At 43.3% G+C, this 23,161-nt stretch overlaps 1 protein-coding gene across 3 annotated transcripts in view; it reads right to left on the bottom strand.

Moving 5' to 3' along the window:
• JAK1 (Janus kinase 1) overlaps nt 1–22,466 on the bottom strand; it is a 63,296-nt gene extending 40,830 nt beyond the window's left edge. For 2 of the 3 annotated variants that reach the window (XM_074831810.1, XM_074831813.1), the window contains exon 1: nt 22,316–22,466. The gene's annotated coding sequence lies outside the window, so the exon portion shown is untranslated. The remainder of the gene's footprint in view (nt 1–22,315) is intronic. The other variant, XM_074831811.1, reaches the window with a different exon arrangement.
• Between the last annotated feature and the right edge of the window lie 695 nt (nt 22,467–23,161).

Genomic DNA, 23,161 nt, shown 5'->3' with positions numbered 1-23,161 from the left:
GATCAGGAATTACTGATGGTGAAGAGCAAACTTAAGTTGACCACAGCAGCCCTCGGAAGAATGAACTGAAATACCGGCACCTCTTTGCATTCTACCTGGTTTGAAAAATAAGTGTCACTAACTCGTTGCCATAAACACTTACATCACTTATAAAGGCCTTAAAGAGTTCTATCGATGTGGTCAACATCTACTCTGCATACGGCATGACACTTAAATCCCCCAGATTGCTTTGTTCACAAAGATTTCTGGTAGTCGCGTGCTTCCTGTGGTGGCTTTGCACTTTGGTAAGTGTTTTTTGATGGTTTGCCTTTTTCTTTTTCTTTTTTTTTTTTAATGTGGTGAGAAGATATTGTTAAAGTTCACTCTTAAGGGCCCACCATTTAAAACAAATCATAAACAAAAGCAAACAAAACTTTACCAGTTATTTTTGCCTTTCTGTTCAGAGCAAACCACCAACAAAGACATCCCCTAACCAACAAACATTCTTTCTATAATATAGTTGCAAAACCATACAATTTCATAGCAAACTTGGGAGTTGCTACCAACAGCAAGAGCAATTTGATCTTCAGAGTCTCTTACCCCTCTCTGTGTTTTCTGCTCCTCTTTTATTAACTCAAAAACACCCTGCTGTAATGCTGGTAGCCCCAACTGGAACACTGCATGTAATTCTGGTTGGAGAAGGCATGGCCAGATGCTACAAAAACAGTCTCAGGGTTAAAGATAGTGTTTCAACTAAAGCCCCTTCTGTTAGACACTATATATATAGTTTCGATGCAACAAAGTAAAACACTGAGATTTGAAGTGCAAAAATCTCTGTAAAGCAGCAGGTGCTCCGGTAGCGGAGGTGGTGCTAATTGTAGCTGTGTGGTCCTGTAAATCACAGTGCAAAAACATCTGTAAAGGCCATCCCACACAGTAAAACCGAACAGGAACGGAGCAGCAAGAGAAATTTCAACGGGATTTCAGATCTGAGCACAGATCACCTCCGGTCTCACCAACAGTGCTTCAGGTTAATAGAAATCGGCAAAAAATTCTGAGGTACAGCCTTACGTACAGCTACCAAATGTCACCAACCTCTTCCTCCTCCTCATCTGAGCTCAGCAAACTCCTCGAGCGGCAGCTCACCTTTCTTGCAGTTAGCTCAACCTAACTGCACAGATCAGCATGCGGCTGTGCTGCAGCCACAACTACCAAAACCAAGAAAGAAAAACACGCATCATCAACAATGAAGAACTTTTAGGTGACACCTCTGTCCTTCAGGCAGATCCTAAATTCTGGGAAACCTGCTACCCAGCAGAGAGGAACTCAGCAAGAGGAAGAAACAGAGCTTAGCTTCAGCTTTTCTCTCCCCCTCCTTTCTCCCAGTATCTGCATAAGGGCAGAACATGGCAATACCAACTAACAGCTAGCACTCACTCGGCGTTCCTCCACAAAGAACGACTCAAGGGGACTCCAGCTGGTCTTTCTCACAGTGTGAAGCCCTACTACTGTCAAAAAAAAAAAAAAAAAGCTCAACTCCCAGGTCAAGAACTAGTCTGAAAAGCAGCATTACCTCTGCCAGATATAAGTTGCATTGTGATTTCTGCTGCACCGTGCAAACCATCACCTACATCAGAAAGCAGGTTGTAGCTCTCCTCTGATGACTGTAAGCAGAGCGATTCCAGCTTTCCCTGCGCATCCCACTGGCCACCCCGTGCCGCCACACAGTGTCACACACAGTGCAGCATCCTGACCAATACCTCAGTCTATGGGGAAACTGCTCCCTCGTATCAACGGATCGGTTTTTATTGCTTTTGAGATAATTTATACACAGATGTTCTCTTGTAAAAGAGTTAGCAAGTGTTGCCATGGAAAGCCACAGCCATCTGAGAACAATTTACAGAAAGAAATGAGCTCTACAGTAGTTATGCCAATACCACCCAGAGCTTTAAAAATCAAACACACTGACCTCCAACTAAAACCTATTTGCTGGGAAATAAAGAAGAGTTAGTCAAGGTAACATTTTAACCTTGTCTTACTATACCTATTAACTACTGTATTTTGAAGAAGCTTTTGCTTTCTCAGATACTGGGCTTCATTCTTCTCGCTACAGCAAATGGCAGTCACCACATCTGGAAATAAGAGGTGTGCTACTGTGCTCATTAGTGCTAAAGCAGTCGACAAATTGAGGGTAAATGTTCTAATGATGGTAGATATAGCAAGGAGGAGTTATTATTTAAAAACTGAAAGCATCCAGGTTAATTAACGCTCCAATGAAGAGTAAAGCAAAAAAAAAAAAGTATTTAACCACATAGGTGCACAAGAGACATGCTCAATGGAAAGTGAACAATATGGAGCTTTTCAACCCAAAAAGTTCCTATGTAAAGTTATTGGACTATACTGGTTCACTGTGTATAGAAAAAATGTTCTAAGTTTAAAAAAGCTGTAAGGGAGTGACTAGCTTAGCGCTTCATGTTAAAAACCAGCCAACCCAAGGAAGAGGCCTCCAACAGTCCCACCTCTGCCTCCACACAACACCTGGGGATGGGACCCAAATGCTGGGACAAGAGACCTGAATGCTCACAGAGGATCCACTCAGCAAACTGCAAGAACCACGAAGCGGCTCAAATGTTGCATGTTTTTAGACCTCTTCTGAAAAGCAAAGGCTGGGTGTAAAGGTCAGCGTATGCATGAGCAGATGGGCTTCAGAATAGGAATGGTCTCTGCAGATAGTTTATCATTCCAGCTAACGAGCCCTAAGGTCATCTTCCAGATGCTGTATTTTGTTACCTGTGCACGCTGAAACAAACTAACAAGGTCTATTTGGCTCAGCTACCCACCCTTGGGTGGGTTTTTCTTTGGCTCAAGAGAAATCACACTGAAGCAAATTCAAGGGGTTGCACCAGGGATGGGTGTTCAGGAGATGCCAGCAGGGGCCAAGGCAGCACTGTGCCAGCAGCCAGACAGCTGTTTTCTCACACTGCACCGCTCCATTAAATGGCATTTCAATTTAAAGGGCATTTCCTACCAGCTCCTACCAGCGTGACAAAGACCAGAAGGAAGATCAGTGCCCAGAAAGGAAAACCAAAGTCAAGTTCTGACACTGCTATTTGAAGCTAATTGTATTTTTTTAGCTTTTGATTTAAGCAACTACTTCTCAACAGTGCAGTATATACCCACTGGCATGCTCATACCTGTGAGTATTTTTCAATGTATATGACTAGAGATAAGAAAGATTTACTGCCATGAGACATAATTTTTAATACGAGTGGGGAAATACAGTTCTTTATTGTCCATCTGTTGGGATAAACACACATAGCAATTACTTTTTATTATTGACTAATCACCAGAGTACACTTGTATTATGGTTAGCTGTAAACACATTTATCCCTATTAGTCAGAGGAAGGAACTGCAACTAATTGGCTGATCTGAAGCAAAGTGAGACACAACACTGAAGTCCCTCTTCTAAGTCCATTCAGTCCATTTTATGGATTTGTTTTCAGCTTATTTTCTGCTCTTCTCACCATTTCACCAAGGGCAGAGCTTCTTGGGGCAGGCAGCAGGTCAGCTCATCAACAAGGTCCCTGCAAGGACTGCCGTGCTACACGCTGCAGCCTTACCACCAAGGATTTCTCATGCTTCGTTTCACACGAAGACCTGCTGGGGTGGCTGCAAACGTGTGGAAAACAGAAGAGTACTGAGAGTGGCATAAACTGACCTTTAGAGAAAAAGGATCATAGTGATAAAACTTGAAACTGGTTTATTTTTAGTCTCTGCCTGAAAAGCAATGGGGTAGGCTCTCATCTTTTCTCTTCAAAAGGTGGCACAGTTACACCTCTTCTCCCACACGTGAGCAGTAGGGGTAACAGCTGAAAAAGGAGTTTGCACTGACCTTTACTCACCTCGGCCTCAGGCAAATGGTTCGTTAAGAAAGAAGCTACGCTCCAAACAGGTTTCCCAGCCAGAGCTGAGAGGGGACCCTGGCAATACTTGCGCGTTGCCCCTGTTTCCTCTGTTAACACTGTAAAACACTGTATGCTCCTCTCATTGTCAATCTAGACAATTAAGCCCAAGATGCATTTTATCTTATCCTGAAACAGAAATCTGAAGTAGGTCGGATGAGGTTTCCGAGTCTTTCCTCTGACTGAGAAGGGATCTCGGACATCTGCATCTAAGCTTGTCTCTTTAAACTGGAGATTCAAAAGCTGGATGAGCGGACCCTCCCCCTGGATATACTGTAGTTTGCTTGTAATTACTTCTGTATTCCCAGGCTTTAATGAATCCTTATATTGCCTACCTTACTTTAAAAACAGGAGGTAAGCCCTAAATGTCACCTGTAAAGGTGATAAATAAATTACAGGGTGCAGATCTCACCCTAAATCCTTTTCCTCTGACCACAACTGAGACAAAGACTGGAAAAAACATCATTTTTCATAGCTGCAGGCTCTTTTCTTCCTAAAAATCATCAAATGCAAGTAAATTGGCAGAAGCCACTTGAAACAAAGGAAGCCAATCAGTGAAAGACAAATTAAGCTATTTAGATAGTTGTCTGAGTAGACAACTCGAGCTCTGCCAAACAACAAGGATCCTTGTGCATCCCTTCGGTGACCAAAAAGCTGCTGTGGCTCTCCAGTAGCAGGGTCAGATGCTCCTCCTCCACTGTTCTGGCCTCCTGTGCCCAACCCTACAGATGGTGCTTGCTGCTTTCTCACTTGTGTGCACACACACACAGAGTCATCAACTGCTCCTTTCAAGGCAAACATCTCAGATGTCCTCTGGATACGAAGGCAGCACGCATCCTCCATGGCTTCGTACTGATTCTCCTACAGGAGTTCAGAATATGGGATAGCTGTGACAGTATGAAGGCCAGGCTGCCAACTGCTGCAGTTAAGTCTTACCTAACAGTGCTTTTCTGCTTGAAATAGAGAAACACCCTGCTATTCTTCTACTATCAGTTTTATCTCCTGAGACAGCTAAAGTATATGACAATTTAGTGTTTAAGCACAGGCAGACTTTGTCACAAGCAGCTTGTTCTGCAGGAACATGGGGCTGAGAAGGAACCCATAAATCCAGTCCACTCCACCACCATCTATTAACACAGGTGTAAGCAAGTTCCCACACATGAACTGATAATCTGACCAAAAACACCATATCAGTAATTACAGATTCTTCAACCAGCCCAAGTTCTAACAATTATTTTCAGCAAGTTCTCCACTGAATTTCCACTATCCAACTTAACTATGAATGCTTTGGCTTGGCATGATGTACTTGTTACAATTAAGGGAATTGCTGGTGAGAGTCTTTTGTCAACTGTGAGCTATATCCCAGTTATCACCCTGTCAAGCAAACTAAATATTTACACTCGATTCATTCAATCTCTTGGACAAATACATATGCTATTTTTAACTAACCAGCTAAACAGGAGTAAATTCTACATGTTTAACTCAGAGTTGTGCCAACGGTGGTTCAAAGGTGGTAAGACACATCAGTGGCTTTAGAGTACAATGGCAAGCAGTGGGATTTTGCTTTTCTTTTCTTAGGGAATCCTGTTTGGGTTACAGATTTGAGAGTCTGTCCTGCAGATTGCATAATTATCCTGTCACTGATGGTTTGGGTCCCAGAATGACCAAAGCTGGCCTTTACACTCATCCATACCCAGACAAGTCTCTACTATGCTTAGTATTTGACACAGAGGTGTGGCAAGGCGCAGGATCTCACCCCATACAACAGTTTCAAGCTGGCAGTCTAAGCACTTTCCTGCCTAGAAAGTCTTACATCCCTTTTGCTTTACCAATCCTACTTAACTCTTCTAGAAAATTCTGGTAGGGCTGAATCATCTCATGTTTATTTACAGTTCGCTGACTTCTCTTAGAAATTTGCTTGTCCTATTTCTGCAGTTGTTGCCTGGTAACTTGGTGGTCTTCCCTCCAACAACAAAATCATTCTCCTAAGAGTCTTGTACAATGTATGAAAGCTGAAAAAAAAAAAGTCTGAGTAACATATACTCTATATTTCAGAGTACTGAGTGGCACTCTTTAAAGCACAATTACAAGGTCTGTTCAAAGTCAAAAATTATGAGGGGAATATACTACATTTTCAGGAGTCTATCTACATTCCCAGTAGTGTCCTTATATCACAAAAATTTGCAGTAGCTCACTCTTTCTCAATTTCCAGTTTTGGCCAAGAGCAGCTTCATAAAAGTTTAGGGCCAATTCACTTTTCAGTCCAGGTATAATTTTCTTTCAGTTCTCTAGAAGCACACAGCAGCAGACGTTGCTTAGCTGCACTTCTCCCTCCCATTTGATGCCTCTCTCACAACAGCAGCTTTGGAAGCAGGACCATTACGCTGCTGCTGTGACTCAACACTGACAAATCATCCGGTCTTGCTTTGCTCCCCCTCACTGAGGACTCCCAAGATACTACCTGTACCTGTCACAGGTCAGCTCTTCTTCCCAAGAGGCTGATAACAAAAGTTACCTCGGCTTCAACAGCTTGAGCAGGCCCAGTTTATCCACCAAAGAGCCTCTGGTCTGAAGAACTGTGACCCCAACCTCCCTCCCCAGCTCCAGTGCCAACTCGAAGCTCAAGGAACTTGGCTGCACACCAGGAAATTTTTTCGGCAGCAAGAAAAGAAAGCAACTTCCAGCCAGCATATTGATTTCACTGCTGCTCCACAGCAAACACCCCAACCCACAGCTACAGTCATTTCTGCCTTCTGCCACACCTCACCAAATGATGGGGAGGGTGGGGGAGAGACAGGGGCAGACCTGTGTAACAGCAAATCCACAAGCCACACTCCTGCACCTTCTCTGGCCCGAGCCCAAATCCTCACTCAGCAGCAGTAAACAGGAAGCCACCGCTGAACTCCATGACACACATGCGCACCCCAAGCAACCTCCTAAACTTCTTCCTCCTGCAAATACAGCTGTCAACATCTCTAAAGAAGAGAATATCCGTATTTGTAAAAAAGGGAGTCAGGACTGCACCTTAGTGGTCATCAGAGCTCCAGAAGCTGAACGTGCTGCTGTCCTGGGAAGGGCAGAACCCTAAGGATTATGTAAATTGCAAGCAGGGTTTTACAACAGAAGAGCTGTGACTTGTGTATTCCCTCGTGGCTAAAACACAGGAATATTTTTCTAATATATTAAATCATGTCCCTTATGAAACAGACTTCCACCCAGTGAGGTAGAAAAGCACCTCCAGGTACTACCAAGCTACACATCACCACGCCTCCTCGCCGCTTCTGCTGTGCCTCTGCTGATCTGGTTCTAAGGTCGGGCCTCGATGCCAATTTATCAGTGCAGGTCTAGATGCAATTCTTGTGAATACTAGACTGCAGTCCTTCTGGGAGCAACAAGCAGAAGAATTAGGCTAAGACCTAAACATCTCAGAAAAGGCAGGACTGAAGATATCACCCCAAATCAGTAAAATAAGCTGTTGCCATGAAGAATTGCTTTATTACCTTATTACAGCTTTTAACCATCTTTCCTGTAAAGAGTTTAGTACAGTAAATGTGAGTAAGCAAATATTAAAAATAGCTAAGCAGGGACACTCTTGTTCAATCACTTTGAGCACTGACTCAAACATGTATGACTCACCCCGACTACCTTCTGACGTACCTACTTTCCCAGCGCTGGCTGTAACATCATCTCTTACTTTACATACTGGACACCACTGCTCACCTCGAGACCTCCAGGATGGAGGGGTCACATGTGTCAATACACACCACCAAAGTTTCATCAGAATTTTCTACACGTTCTTTCAGCCTTCAATGATCACTTCTAAGTAAATGATTCACAGGATTACACTACAAAACTGAAAGCCAACATTAAAAGGACTAGAAATTAAGGAGCTGTCATGATTAAATCACTCTCAAAAAGTTTGACAGGCAATTACCAAGCATCACACTTCAGAAAACAGTTTCTTATCCTCTCTCCATCCTAGCTACAGCCACACTGACCCACTGAATCACCCTCTAACAAGATCATCCTCCCAGAAATCCAGAAGTTGTGCAGAAAGGTTTTCTGAATGCAGTACCTCTGCCGTTCTTTGTTCAAACCACCCAAAAAAAAAATCAGAGAAAAACCCTTCTAAAGCAAGTCTTAGTCTCATTTACTGGAGTTTACAGGAACTAGTGGTCACATATAGGGAATTTCCACATAGTTAAGTTTGTAACTTTTATACTTCAACTGCACATTTACGATCAATACAGAGAACAGAAAAGCCACTACAAAACCTTCATAATAGTTGTGTAATTTAATCAAGATCAAGCCAATCAGATATCAATTACAATCTGTTTAATACTACATATACACTACAAGTGGTAATATGCGATCCTGCATATTTTATATACATAACTAGTCCTCCAGAACTATTTATGTGCTTAAAAATCAAGTATACCACTTTGCCAGATTTGCAGTAGTATCACCTGACCCAAATAACTTAATTTTGATGCTCGTGCCTTAGAAGGCATTGTAAAGAAAATGACAAAGGGAAGAAGAGAGAGAGGCCAGTGGTAGCAAAGCAACGTCTTAATCAGCCTATATATCCTTCACAAGTTACATCAAGTTTTTATTACATCTCCACTTCTCTGACAAAATAACAACAGTATTTTTCTTCTGGGGTTGAGTGGCTTTTTTGGACATCAAAGAAAAAGAAAATGCAGGAGGAGAATCACTATCCTGAAACCTTTAAGAAAAATACTTCATATTTTATGGAAGTCCCAAGTTGTTGAGTGCTGTATTTGCACTACTCTATTAGGTACCTTATGCATGAATTATTCATAGTTAACTTTTTCTCTATATTATGTTGTGCTAGCCTTAAAAATTATCACTTTCTGCTCTTCTTTGCCAGGAAAAGCATAACATGACTAGTCCGGGGGACGTTTTCAGCGTAACTCAGAAGAGAGGATAGATAAGTGTCATGCCCAGACTGACCCATTTGCTTAACTATCAAACAGCATTTGCCTGCTTCCAAAACTAACAGTAATAGAGTCCGAGCTCAAACGGTCAAGTCAGAAAAACAGGAACTGTGCTCTAGAATTGGGGTTTCATATTTCCCCTTTTGAACTTGATACCAGAACTAATAATATATTTTGCGTCTAAAGAGACCATAAGACACAAAATCTTCTGAGTTTAGGGGAGGAAGGGTAAACTTAAAACCAATTATTTGTCACAAAAACTTGGTTATAACTTCAACTAAACAGAGAGAGTAGCTTCACACACGGTGTACTCCTTTTCATATTTCTACGAATGAGAAAACACAGAAGAGTGAATACAGCTGAAAAGGAAGGGCCACCAGAGAGGTCCTCCCATGAAACCCCCCTGCCAGGAAATTAGGAAAGACAGAGGGGGGAAAAAGAAGAGGAGGCGGCAAGTCTGAGGAACTTTAAATCACACCTCTCCCCTGTTTTTATACACTGTGATGAAATCGGATGTTTTACAATTCCAAAGCCTGGATTTCAAAACTAAGAACTGTGGAGAAAATGAACTTTTAAAAAGCAGCTGGACATTTCACACTTCACTCCAGGTCCGCAGCCAGCCAATTTGCAAATACCACAGTGCAGCTATTCTGGGCAATAAATATTTAACTGTAGTGGGCAATGCTTCCTACAAATAATACTTAAGAGCACAAAAGCTCTGGGGAGCAAATCTATCTACTAAAGCACATGCACTTCTGTAGAAAATAATGAAAAATAAAACCAGAAGGTGCACTGTGCGTACACTAACTGCCAAGTACACAGCCTGTTAGCTCAGCAGTCCAAGATGGCTACTTAAGCCTTAGCTCTAAATACTCTTAACCATAAAAGCACTTCCTTTTTTCTGTCCTTAAAAGCAACTTAGAAGTTTAATTGCAAGTTAACATGCAGGAACCTTAATCTTCAACTTGCATTATGCTGTTGGTTTATTCTAACGTACAAATATCCTGTCTTAAACTGTTCAGCCCTTACGAAAACTAGTGATACCACATCAGGCATTGCTTATCATTTACAAAAGCCTCGTGGATTTTAGGGAGACTAGAAGCTTCACTCCAAACCACTGCCCTAAGGCACTGTAATTGCCAGAAAGCTGTTATCCCATGAAAAACTGACTCAAAACGCATCAACACATTAAAAGAATCATAATGCTTGATTAGTTTCAGAATTTGAAGACCAGTCAAAAAAAACTGTTGATTTGGAACTTAACACACAGAAAGAGTATTTCTAGTAAACATGAAAGAAATATTAGTTACATTAAGCAAATCTCTGTATTGAAAGGTTAACTAGACACTTCAGAGAAAGCTCACAGAAATTCATTACAAGTGATCTCTACAAACTTTTTTCACCAGAAAAAAGGATCTGTAATTCCTGTAGTAACTTGGATGTGTCACCCCTCCAGCAGTTTTCTTAAGCAATCTGACAAATATCATATGAACTTCACAGGAAGGAAATACCCTGCTTTTCGAACAACTAATCAAAATCTTTCCCTGTGTCTTACAACCTAGAAATCTGGCTGTAACCAAGCTGCCTTTCTGCCCTGGTGTTTACTTCTATGTCACAAAGCAAAACTGGTTCATTTTCTCAAATGGCTAAATGCACATAAATTGTACTTAACCAGAAATTATGAAGCCAACATTTCTTTTTATATATGTGACTTCTGTGCATATGCAGTGGTTATCTTTAATACTCAAGGTTATTTGCAGTTGAAAAAAAGTCTACTGCACTTCTCTATACTGTTCTAGACACAGTCTTTCTATGCAAATAAAAAAAAATTATTTCCCTCATTCTTAAAGGGAAATAAACTCAAAAAACCCCAGTGTGCTGTCAGTCTATAGACGTTCAACAAGACAGCAATGCAGAACTTGTCACTTCCAAGTCTGTGCATCACGATGACTAACACCGCAACACACCACCACCCACCCAGCGAACATCACCTCTGTATCTCCCCGAACGCTGTGCTGGAGGCTCCCGGCACTGTTTCTCGAGTGCCCCGAGGATTACACCGATCACACTCAAACCCAGCCGATAATCCTACAGCCGTACTCCATCCTCACAGGCTTCTGAGGCATAAAGTGGGAGGGAAGAGGGGATTTCAACACTCCCCACAGTTTCTCCTTTCCACTCCAAAACATGTCTTATGCCAGCACCCAGGAGGGAAGATCATCTTTGGAGATATATTTAATAGTTTCTGCTCTGGCAGCATCTTCACCCACATGGAACAAGGATGTTCAGACCATGCCCGTTCCACTCGGTTCTGCTCCTCTCAAACCACAGACTCAAACAGAAAAAAAAGAGGTTCTCAACCATGCTTGTCAAAAGGGCTCATGCCCTTTTTTTTTTTTTAAATGCACGACACCTACAGTTATGAGAACCTCAAATTTCTCATTTTCTGTTTTCTTACCAAGCCACCAGAAAGCTGACTCTCAGTATCCACTGGCTTCCAACAAGAACCCATAGCCTTTCCCCCCTCCTCCAGTGTTCAGTGTACAATTAATCTCTTAATCTCTTCTGAAAATCTGAAAGTCCAGTGGAACAAGACATGCAGAAAACACTCTCATGAGCAAATTCACCTGAATTTAAGCAAAAGGCCCACAAGCCTTTTCCACAAAATCACCATAAGTAGAATCCAATTCCTAACATCTGCGAAGAGAGAGAAATCTGCGTGCCACTATTTCCTTATCAATCACAGCAAGGAAGCAAAAGTACAGAGATTCAAGAGAGATTCAGAAAAACCGCTGTGTTTTTTTTCCCCTTTGATGATAATAGAAGATGTGATTTGCTAAGTGTTAAACATATCAGAAATACCATACCACTTCTTTTTGACTCAAGAAATTCTGAGAGCTAATGGATTGTGACCAGAAGTCACTGAAATCAGGGCAAAGGACTTCATTCAGGCTGCTTTAAACTTTGTTTTCAGCTAGCTATCATCACATACTTAACCTAGACTCCCAAAAAATACTTTAGACAAAAACTCTGAAAGAGGCACCCTGCCATTTTAGCTAGGAATGATGAAAGCTTAATTGAGTATTACAGATGCCAAAACCACCATTTTTAAATCTTGTAGATTCTTTTCTGTTTACTGTAACAAGAGAACAAACAGATGCAGCAAGGGAAACAGAGTAAGCATACCAAATATTCCAACAACAAGGCACTCTTTACTAGTTATAATTTACTTTTTTTTTTTTTGAGGACTGAAACACACAAATTTAATCTGGCAATAAATCCAGCTACAGAATTAAATTAAAAATGGACATATTGAGGTGCTAATTTTATTAAACCACAGCCTCCATGTCACAGAATGGCTGAGGTAGGAAGAGACCTGTTGAGATCACTGGCTCCAAGCCCTGCTCAGGCAGGGGCAGCTGAAGCAGGCTGCCCGGGATGTCCCTGCGTGGGTTGTTCATGTCCCCGCAGACAGAGACTCTGCAACACCTCTGGGCAGCCTGGTCCAGTGTTTGACCACCCTCATGGTACTAAAGGGTTACATGAAAGATGCTCCAGCCTCCTAATCAGGAAAACTGTTTGGTACATATATTTAAAGTGTTATTTGTTTTCTTAAGCATAAGATGACATTTTGCCTTATAAAAAACAAATCAGGATCAAATTACCATTTTTCTTTTCTTAAATCCAGTGCCTTTGACTTCGAACAAGACCGCAGCTATAAAAACATAATATGAAAGAGAACAGAACACAGAATTATTGCAAAATTAATTGGACTGAGCCCCTCCTCCCCCCCCCCCCCCAACATTACTCATGCTCACACATGAAAATATACACCAGTTGATTTTTTAAGGTCACAGCTGCTGGAAATGAACAGGATCAAATGCAAATCAAACCAGGAAGACATACCTCAGCTGTACACTATGAAAACTTGATGAGGGACTCAGTATGCAAAATCAGGACAGAACTCTACAACAGCATTTCTAAGTAATCAATTTATTGCACAATACTTACTAAATGAAGAACACCCATCACACTTGGCTTTTCAACATTATTTGACTTCTCAGGACAAATTCCCAATGAGTACCTTCTCCTCCCTTCCCCTTTAAAAGATATTTTATAGCTCATCCCTACTTACGGATGCAACTGAGACAGATGGGGGGGGGGCAGAATTACCCCATTTTAGCACATCTTATAATGGGATGTTCATGGAATAGATCGGTTGCTGCTCTACAGGACAATGCCATTACCTATCCTTAAGAAGAGTTTGATTCAAAAGTAAGTCCTGAAAAATTCATCTCTATTAACATAGAGATATCATGTTAAGCTGCTTCTCAAGCCTTTGGTTGGGGCTCAGCAAATTATATGTTAGTGTTCGTAGGCTGTGCCCTCTCTACAAGCACACACCATGAGTGCCCCATTAAAACCAGTAGAAGAGCTTTGTAGGATCATAAGCGTGTATTTGTTTACAAGATTAGGATCATTATGTTAGTCTTGCCTGCTAATTAAACTACTTTCAATTTCCCCTGTCTCTGAAACTGAGTAACAAAAGGTTTTGAAAAACAAACACCTTGAAACGATCTGGGAAAGCTGCTGATCTCCACTGCTTTTAAAAAATTTCTAAACTGTATCTAAGGATTTTCTTTTAAAGCATAATTCAGTCATTAGGACATCCCCTAAAACATTTCTAAAATTACTTTGTCAGGGAGCAGACGTACCTGCTTTGTAAAGGCAGCTGAGCCTGGTGAAGATGTTACTATTTTACTGGTGGTTACCAGCCTTTGCTGGCAAAAAAAAGGAAGCGTACATGGTTCAGCTGCGGGGAGGCTGGCAGTACCTTCCAACAGAAGGGGAGCAGTAAACACCTCGGGGATGGCACATCTCAAGTGGTTGCATGCATATGTGCAAGCTGTCCTGGCCCTGAATGCAGAACTGGTGACGATTACTGCTTTAAAAACGTGAGCTGAAATGTGTGGTAAATCTTATTTCCAGCTGCAGCCATGCAAAAAAGTTGCAGTTCTACCAAAAGCCTTTGCCAGCTTCAGCAAAATTATCAGGAAGAGACAGCGGTTTGCACCTCAGCTGTATTTTAAAGGCCGAACTCACCACAAAGCTTGGGACAAACCAAGTTCTTTATGTAATTGCTCGGCTTCACTGATACACACAGATTTGTCTGTGCAACAGCGAATTTACATGGAACTCTAAAGACAAACGGGAGTTACCAGCAACAAACAAGCACAGCAGTTTACATTAACTGCTAATTAAACTTTATCGAGCAGTTAAGTAACAAAGATATAATGGATTGGAAAAGTCCTAAGGCATTTGTTCATCAGAGAAAGCATGAAACAATGTCAAGGCACACAAGGAGGCTGTGCCAGCGTAGCAGAGATGAAGGCAACGCGCGATCCAGATTTCTTTCCTTAAAGAGAGAGAGTCCTACCACAGATTTATAGGTCAGCAGGTCCTGCCCTTAACACGTAAAATTAATTCTCCAAGTATAGACATCAAAAGGGTGGTTCTATATAAATGCTCCTGTGCATGCTAAGTGACGCACAAAGTACGTCAGTAGGTATATGCTGTGGTGCAAGTCAAGTCCAGAGAAAACTATTTTGTGTATGATGGGCTATATGAAAAAGTTAAACTGCTTCCACTCTAAAGCATATTGGTGTTTCTCAGGCAGGATTTTCACAACACAGTGTCCAAGTTCACACATCCCCGCAGAAAGCAGGGGAGGGAGACAATGAGAAATCTTCCGAGCTGGAAGAGGTATCCATCAGAGCACGCTAGTTGCTCAACCGAAGAGGTGACATGCCACAACAGGAGTGCCTTAAGACAGCACTGCTCTGATCTGCAACGTGAAACCACTGCCGCGATGACACCCCAGCAGCACAGCTTACCCCCTCCCTCCACACACACCCTGTAAACTAAGAAAAATGTGGGTTCATTCTTCACTTAATTCGACAGAAAACTTGTAAGAGCACAGGTTTAATCCTGGAGATACCACAGACATTTGTTGCAGGGTAGACTTTCAGTCAATACCAACAAAGGGCAAGCACTTAATCTGTACACAGCCAAGCTACCATGACTAGCATCTTAGGTTTTAGTTCTTTAAGGCTGTGCTGGCATATACTGAGCATTCAGTATTTAAAAGGTGTCTTTTTTTAAGCAAAGTGAGCCCTCTGTTTGCTGATGTATCTTGTTTATATAGATGTAACTTGGCCATGTTGTAAGTCACATGTACAGGAAGCTGAAAGGACTGTAAAACCCGCAGGACTTTTTTTTTAGCTTGGCAGAAGATAGCTGTTCTTCTTTTGTAAAAATGAAGCGCTCAATCAGCTATCCCTATGTGTCCTTTCACTTACCACCTGTGGCTTTGACAGTGAAATCAAACCCATGCTCTCCTGTGTTAATCAATTCCACACTCTTATAAGAAAGGTGTTCATGGACATGAATTACTACTAAAATAAGTGCTGGTATAAAACAACACAAGCTGACTTTTTCCAGGTGATGTTGGTGGCAAGACAAAGGCTTCCAGGTGAGTTGGCAATGCTCGTGCTAGCAACTTGCATTATGTACAACATGTTCATCGGGCTATGGGGGCCTGTTCTGTATCATCAATAAACACAACCTCTCTGTTCCCTTCATGGGGGCAATGATACAGCAGCATGAACAGAAGTAGGCATTTTCTTGGCAATGAACAGTTATTTTCTACAAAAAAAAAAAAAAAAATGGGGATCAGACAGGGTCCTTTTCTGTGACTATGCCAGCACTTTCCAGAATCTGGGTGAACTCTCGACTATTCCCTGTCCTTTGGGGACAAAGTTATTAAGAGACTTTCTAAAAATCAATACAGCACAGTCAAATAAAATACATTTAAGCCATTCTCCGCCTAAGCCAGGCACTGATGTTTCTAATAGAAAAACAGTTTGAACTAAGTCACGAGGTTATAAAACCATTTCAGAAGAACGTGGTGTCCATTACGGCCTCTAGACCACTCAAATAGACTTTACCATTAAAAACAGTGGAAGGCAGCAAGTGCCAAGTTTTGGAATTGCAGCCGTTACTTCAATAATGAAGTCAAATGCACCTTTTGCTTCCTTCAGCTTAAGTTTTAAAAACAAGAAAGAGGGGTAGGAGATTCAAATAAGGAAAAAAATACTGTTTAATACAAATGCAACACAAATCAAGAGCAGGATAAAGCAAAAAGGCAAACAATGAATTTGCAATTCTTTTTTTTTTTTTCCAGAGGAGAGGATAACTCCCGTAGAACAGAGTGCTCCAGCCCAGGTTATAGAGCTGTCAAGGGTGACAACAGAGGCTGATACATACAGGTCAGGCTCGCTGATTTAACTGTTTGGTTCCTTTTGAACTTTTAAACTCTCTAAATAGATGGGCTCTGGCAATTTCAAAATTATTAGCATCTGTTTTGCCATACTTTGAGGAAAAGTGAAATACAGAGCGTTCAGGAAGTGAAAGGTTATTTCTTGTGCATCTTCAGTAAACACGAAAGACACCGAGTGTACAAGAAAACCATATGTAAGTGAACTGCAAATGCCAGCTTATAGTTATTCTTGATCAAAAACCTCAGAACTGAGGGTGGCCACACTTTCTTTCTAATGCAGGAGGCCACCAGCTTGGGTTAAGACGCGAGAGCTTGACATCCTAGCGATAAAAAAACAACCCGTGAAAAAGAGCAGATTTAAATATAAGAGACTGAGACTAATGCAACTCTTAAGCTAGATGGTACCTTTTATAGCTTGTTCTTTTTTTTTTTCTTAAAGATCTAATGTCCTACAAAGTAATATAGCTTTATCAACAAAAAAAAAAAAACATGCTTTGAATTTGTTATTACACTCTGTTAAAATCCAGAGGAGTGCAGAGACAGGTATTTATGGATGGCAAGCAACAGGAAGTTATTTAGACTGTACAACTGCCAAGGCTTTTAAGGTTTGTTTTGTTTAATGTAGCTCTTTGTGCTACTAGTGTCTCAAAACGAGTATAAAAGTTAGTCCTGCCAAATTAAATTTCCTGAAAAACTGAGTTCGCATAGAAACAAATTTCTTACAAGTGTTCACTCTCCCGTCCAAGTCACAGATCTAGCATGGTCTGCTTCATTTTCCTTATCTAAGAAGGTAGAAGGCTTAGATCTGTCCTTCCTCCTGACATGAAAGGTGTAAGGATTTTTTTCCAGAACTGCTATCTCCAGCACAGCCCTAGGCATGGCAGCTCTCACAGCAGATCTAGGTACAACCTCCCAGGTTGAACAGGAATTTTTCCTGTTCAAAACAGTATGAGTCAATATTACCTCAGTCTCAACTTCCAGCCAGTAAAATTAAGTAGCTTAAAAGACCTGAAGTGGAAGACCAACAAAGTTACTTTGACAGAATATGCCTCAGATTGAAGGGTAGTTATTAAGAGTACTGCTAATAAATTAAGTATTTCAATACCCTGCTATATTCCAACTGGGCCACCTGAGGGACAAACCAGATTCCGCTCAGTCTTCGAGTAGCTGGAACTGACAGGAAAGGAAACACTCACAGAAGAGTTTAAACAGCAGTTGCTGTCCAAGACTGTGGAAAACTTGCACTATATTCATGCAGTGGTGCCCCAACAAGCCAGGGTCCCTCTCAGATCCACTCTGCAAACAAGGGAAGTTACGTCCCACAGCCTGAGGAACGTGCAAACTTTGCTTTAGGAGTTTTCTCCTGAAACAATGAATAGCAGCTGTCACTTAGATTTTGTGTTCAAAGGGAATTAAGACTTTGGGGACTGGGGGGGGGAAGGCAGTATTTCCAGGAAAGAGTAGGGGAGAAATGTGATGAAGGAATGAACAGGTTATTTAGCCAAAATCAGGCCCTGGCCAGTGACACAGCTGAGATTAAAACACCCCAAGGCTTCCAAATCCACCGAATGCTGCACTACGCACTTATACACCTGCAGACTGACTCCTTACCTGTCCTGAACCTTCCCATCCCCTCCTCCAGTACACACACAGGCAACCAAAGTCTTGACTCATGGTAAATCCTACATGCTTCAAAAATCAGAGAATATAGCATTAGATACTGAATTTATTAGCAGATCCTCCTTTACGTAGCAGACCAGCTTCAAAGGACTAGAAATCCAAAATACTTCGTAGAGCAAAGCTAGCAGATATGTGCATTTGTGATGGAGGAGTTTCTTGAAGCCAGTCACCTTGTAAAAGCTTGTTCTTTACTAGCAAGCCCTTGCTGCTACTTTGGTAGCTCCATAGCTACAGCAGAGCAGTGACTTGGTATTTCTGGAAGACGGTTTGTTTATTATCAGAACTGCTGACAACACAGAATCAATAGCAACATCAAGCCACTAACTCCAATATGAACAATTTTCCTATTGCTTGGTAGCTATAACTGCACTTGTTCAGAATCTGAACTCTGCAGGTACATTCCGCCTCAAACAAAAACTTCAATTTTATTTTTCCCAGGCTTTCACTACTGCCTTGCTCTATAGTTCAGGATGATATATACATCCTCCACTTTTCCATTGAATTCCAGTTGTTTTCCTTTATTTCCTATCTTACTTTCTACATCCTGCAGGAAAAAAAAAAAGCCTAACAGAAGAATTTTATGGGCAACTGTTTTAAAATGTAATCATAACCACATAACATGCAGAGAACCATATTCATATCCAACAACTGTTATCAAACAACCCGTACAGTGTCAGAGGATGGCAAAAGGTAATGATATGCAATCCAAGTGGTACAGACTATACTTTTCCAAGTCAAAGCTGCTCTTCCAGTTTCCCATAGCTCAGTTTTTCTGTCAGTTATGCAACTTATGTTACATTTATATAACCAGTTCAGGGAAGAGAACCTGAGAATTACCCTAGCCAGCAAAACTGCAGTTTTATAAGCCCTTCAGCATGAAGAAAAATGTCAGGGCCTGTTCCTTAAAAATCCACCTGGCCAAACAGGCCAGGAGATTAAAACCACTAAATCACACTTCCGCACTCTCCCCCTCCAATTTCAGTCAAGAGAAATTGCAACTAATTTGCCCAAGAGAACCATCATCACTTTTTCCAGTAGCCTAATACTTTTTAGCATTGTTTCAGTTTTTTGGAAGGATCAGGTGAATGGGGAAAACAAATACTGGACAGAGTACCTAAAGGACCGCTAAAGACATGGATCGAGTGAGCAGAATAATCCCCACTAATCTGCCACTTCACATACTGTACAGAAACAATAGCAATAGATGGGAGGAACAATTTAGCTGCCAAACATCCAAAATGCTGCTCTTTTGAGACTCCACTTTCCTTCTTGATGAGGTTAAGCATATCTGTCTCGCCCTACTAGCAAAACTGAGCAGTACCAGCCCATGAAAAAGTTTTCTTTGCAAAAGGCCAGCTCTGAGTATGAACTGAGTGAATCATGTGCTTGAACTATAAAAGCCATTTTCTATCAATTCGGCAAGTGTTTGTCATTACCAACACCTGAAATCTAATTGCATTTTAAGTGCTTTAGAGATCTAGAGCAACTCTGAGTGTGTTTACAGGAATAATGCCTGACCTTTAAGAAACTACAAATTGTTGGACAGGCTACAAAAGAACGACCTGAATACTCCCAGTTTATTGTCCAGAAGAAAACATTTTGTCATTTTTAATTGCTGTTGGACATGAGACATGTCAGGAACCAAGACCCAACTCAGTCTTCTCTCCATAACCTGGCTTCTCAGCACGCTTTCTGGTTCACAGGTTCTCCTGACAATCCTTTTCACATCTAAATACAAACCAGTCTCCAGGGTTTGTTTTTGTGTGTAAAAGCTTTAACCTCTCAAAACAATTCAAACACCTTCCTCTTTATGTAAACAAAGAGCAGCTCTTTCTTGTGCCCAAGCATACAGATTCAGCATACAGATTCAAGGGTTCTCCATTTGGGTTTCTGCTGTATTTTGAACGTCTCTTCCTCATACCAAGTCAGGCAGCAGCAAGGTACCAAGAAGCCTGAAGCCAGTTCTGTAAAAAAAGGTGTTTCCCCTCCAAACCGAGGGAGGATGGGGAGGTACATGGCAGGAAAGAGGCAAAATCTTCCTGCCCGCAACAGCAGACATCACTGTCAGGATGCTGCCTATGAAAACAGAAAGATTTTTCCCCTTTACGCAAAAAAGGGAAGCTAGTTTCTGTGAATTCAGTCTTTCATTTGCAAGACTGTGGACTACTACAGAAGCGTCCACCTGAACTTATCACTTATTCTTTCAACCAAAAACCCTGGCTTACTTGCAGCCCCCCAAGAGGTAAAAGCATTAAAGTAAGTTTGAATTGTAGACTCTAAAGAAAAAATTAGTTTAAAAGGTATGTTGATTTTATGCACTGAGTCTGTCCAGTGACTGTTGAGGTACGCTTCAGCTTTTTGCTTTGCGACTGATACAGGTTTGCTTTCCAAAGCTTCTGTATTAGATATTCTCTCCAGATCTTGCTTCCTATTTGTTTTTTAAATAAACTCACTGAACAAACAAGTCCATTTGGACATACAGAAAGAGCATATTCTTGAATGGTTCAAGATTTACAGAATCTGCCTCTCAAAAAAGGCCACTTTGAAATTAATTCTGAAAGATTTTTGCAGCACAGAGACTTCCAGGAGTTCACAAACTTAAATTTGTCGCAGTTCTGTGTTTATATTCTTGTGCAAATTTAAACCCACTTGCCCTGGCTTTTTACAAGTTTTTCACCTAACCTTTCCCAAAGGTCAAATGTTTGCACTTTTATTCTGTAGGAGGCTAGTGTATCTCTGTTGGACTGGGCTCTGAGGCAAACAGTTTGCAGATACTTAGACAAGTAAGACATTTAAGGAGAACTGAATCAGTATAAAGGTATTGCCAAAAACGCTTGTAAAATCTGCCTGCAAGCACTAACTTTTAACACCGCAAATGACAGCAAGAGCCTGAAATGTAAGCAGCATGTCCCTAACTGGCTCTGCATTTCAAAGCACCTGTCTCAGTGTCACCTAGCACAAACCCAGACCAAGGTGCAACTTCCTGTGTGTTTTAAAAACAAGTGCCAGGAGGAAATGCCTACCACTCCCCATATATGGTCAAAACTGAACTTAATACTGAGCTTCAGCAGCCGTGAATAAAACGGTACACCAACATACATACATTCTGCTCAAGAATAAAATTGCAGAGAATCTTCTACAAGCAAGAGTTAAGCTGGGCTAATTGGAGTTAAGTTAAACACCAACACAACTTTGAACTATTTCCATCTCCCCAAAAAACACCACAACAAACCTCAAAACTTTCCTGCACTGCTCTTATCTACCCTCCAGGCCTCTATGTCTCAAAATACACCCCCCACCCCCCCATCCCTAATCCATCGGAGCAGCCACCCCATCAGCCCACACTTGCCCAGCACCACCCCATCCTCCTTCCAAGCACAGACTCGATGCCTGTTTAAACAGAGCCGGGTCCAGCCTCTCCTGCCACGCTGAGCAACTGCCATGTTCTCTTTCTGCCATCAACCTACGTGGTTTTAGCGGGGTTGATGCGCTTCAGACTTTTGTGTCCTGGTTCTCCTCATATACGAGCTTCCTACATGTATTCTGAAAATCCCAACTCAACGGGTTTAGCCAAACAACACAGCAATTGTTTTCACACACACACAGACGCGTACAGCAGAAGGATACTTTTAGGCGTGAGGAGAAGGCGGACAGTAGTCACAACTGCCAGGTTACCTGCTCATCCTTTCGGGTGAGGGTATCCGACCAGCCTGCGCCATGGCTGTCACCAGCCTGAGGGGAAGGAGCACCTACAAGGGGGGACTGAAAGATGTCCAAAAAGCGTCTCTATCCCTCACTCAGGAACGGATGCCAGACTGACAGCTGGACCCAATCAATTTTTCCAAGCCCTTCGTTTGCTCAGAAGTGCAAGGCAGTACTATCTCCAAGCAGCTCTACTCGCAACGCGACCGAGGGCTCCCACACGCTCACGGGGCGGGGGTCCGAGCTCACTCATAAACACCTGGTTATTTTTTAATTTCGCCCGTTTCCACCAGCGGGCAGAACCGGAGTTATTTCCCCCGGGTTCCTCCTATCACCAAAACCCGGCCTCCCCCGCCGTGGCCGCGCAGGAGGCGCCGCTCGCCGAAACGCGGCTCCGAAAGCCCCGTCCCAGCCCGGTACTGCTCGAGGGATTCGTCCCCCGTTCCCTCGCCGGTCCCTCTCCGCCGAGGGGAGCCCGGCCCCGGGCCCGGCCGCCGCGCTGAGCCCGGGAAGGAGCCGGCACGGCCGCCCAGGGGAAACCCCGCGCCGCCCCCGCGCCGCCGGCCATCTCAGGAGCCTCCCTCAGGGGAAGCGCCCGCCGCCCCGCACCACCCTCCCGCCGGCTCCCCTCAGCCCAGGGCCCGGCCCGGCCCGGGGGACGCGGGACACCCCCCCCCACCCCGGCCCCACTCACCGCTTCCGTCGCGCCTCGCCGGGCCGTGAGGCGAACGCGGGGCGGCCGTGCCGCTCAGCCGCGGCCCCGCGGGGCTGGGGACGGGCGGCTCGGCCCCGGTGCTTGCGGGAGCGAAGCCCGCAGGCGCTCGGCAGCGGCGGGGCGGCGGTCCCGGTACGGCGGCAGCCCCCGCCTGCGGAGCATGCGCCGGGCCCGCCCGGGGGTGGTGCCTGGCCGGGGCGGGGGATGGCGGCTCCGAGCTGTGGGGCCGCCGCTGAGGGGATCCGGCGGCTGGCGCGGAGGCCGCGCCCGGGTGGGCGGCAAGAGGCGGGTCTGGCCCTCAGAGGCCGCCGAGCCCCGGCGGGGACGGGAACAGGCCGCAGCGGCGTGCCCAGAGCCCGGTCAAGGAGAAAGCAGCGGGGATTAAAATGGATCTAAAACGGATCTGTCTTCTGGGTGGTGTAAAGTCAGGTAAAGACTTTAGGTGGTGCATTGGGAGGCCAGCCCGGTGCCCGGGTCAGCACCCGGGGGTTAAACAGTAGGTTTTTCAAAAAAACCCTCAGCCAACGCATATTCTGGCACCGCTCGGTCGGTGTGGAAGTTGTGGGGTTGCCTTTGCCACCCCAGTGCTGAGGCCACAGCCGTCCCCTCCACAGCTGTCCAGTGTCAGCCGTGGTGTGGGCCGAGCTACTGGTGTATTTGGATCATCTTTAAAAAAACTACAACCTTATCTCTTAGCCTCCCGCAGTCGTGAATGAGGTGGCGTAAACAACTCGGTGTTTACACCAAAATGAGGAAACACGCACAATTCTCCTGTCTGCACAGAAATCGGTTTCTTCATTGCGGTTTCAAACCTTTCTCAAAGTC

This window comes from Strix aluco, chromosome 8, assembly GCF_031877795.1.
Source record: "Strix aluco isolate bStrAlu1 chromosome 8, bStrAlu1.hap1, whole genome shotgun sequence".
Lineage (NCBI taxonomy): Eukaryota > Metazoa > Chordata > Aves > Strigiformes > Strigidae > Strix > Strix aluco.
This window is presented reverse-complemented; position numbering and strand designations above follow the sequence as displayed.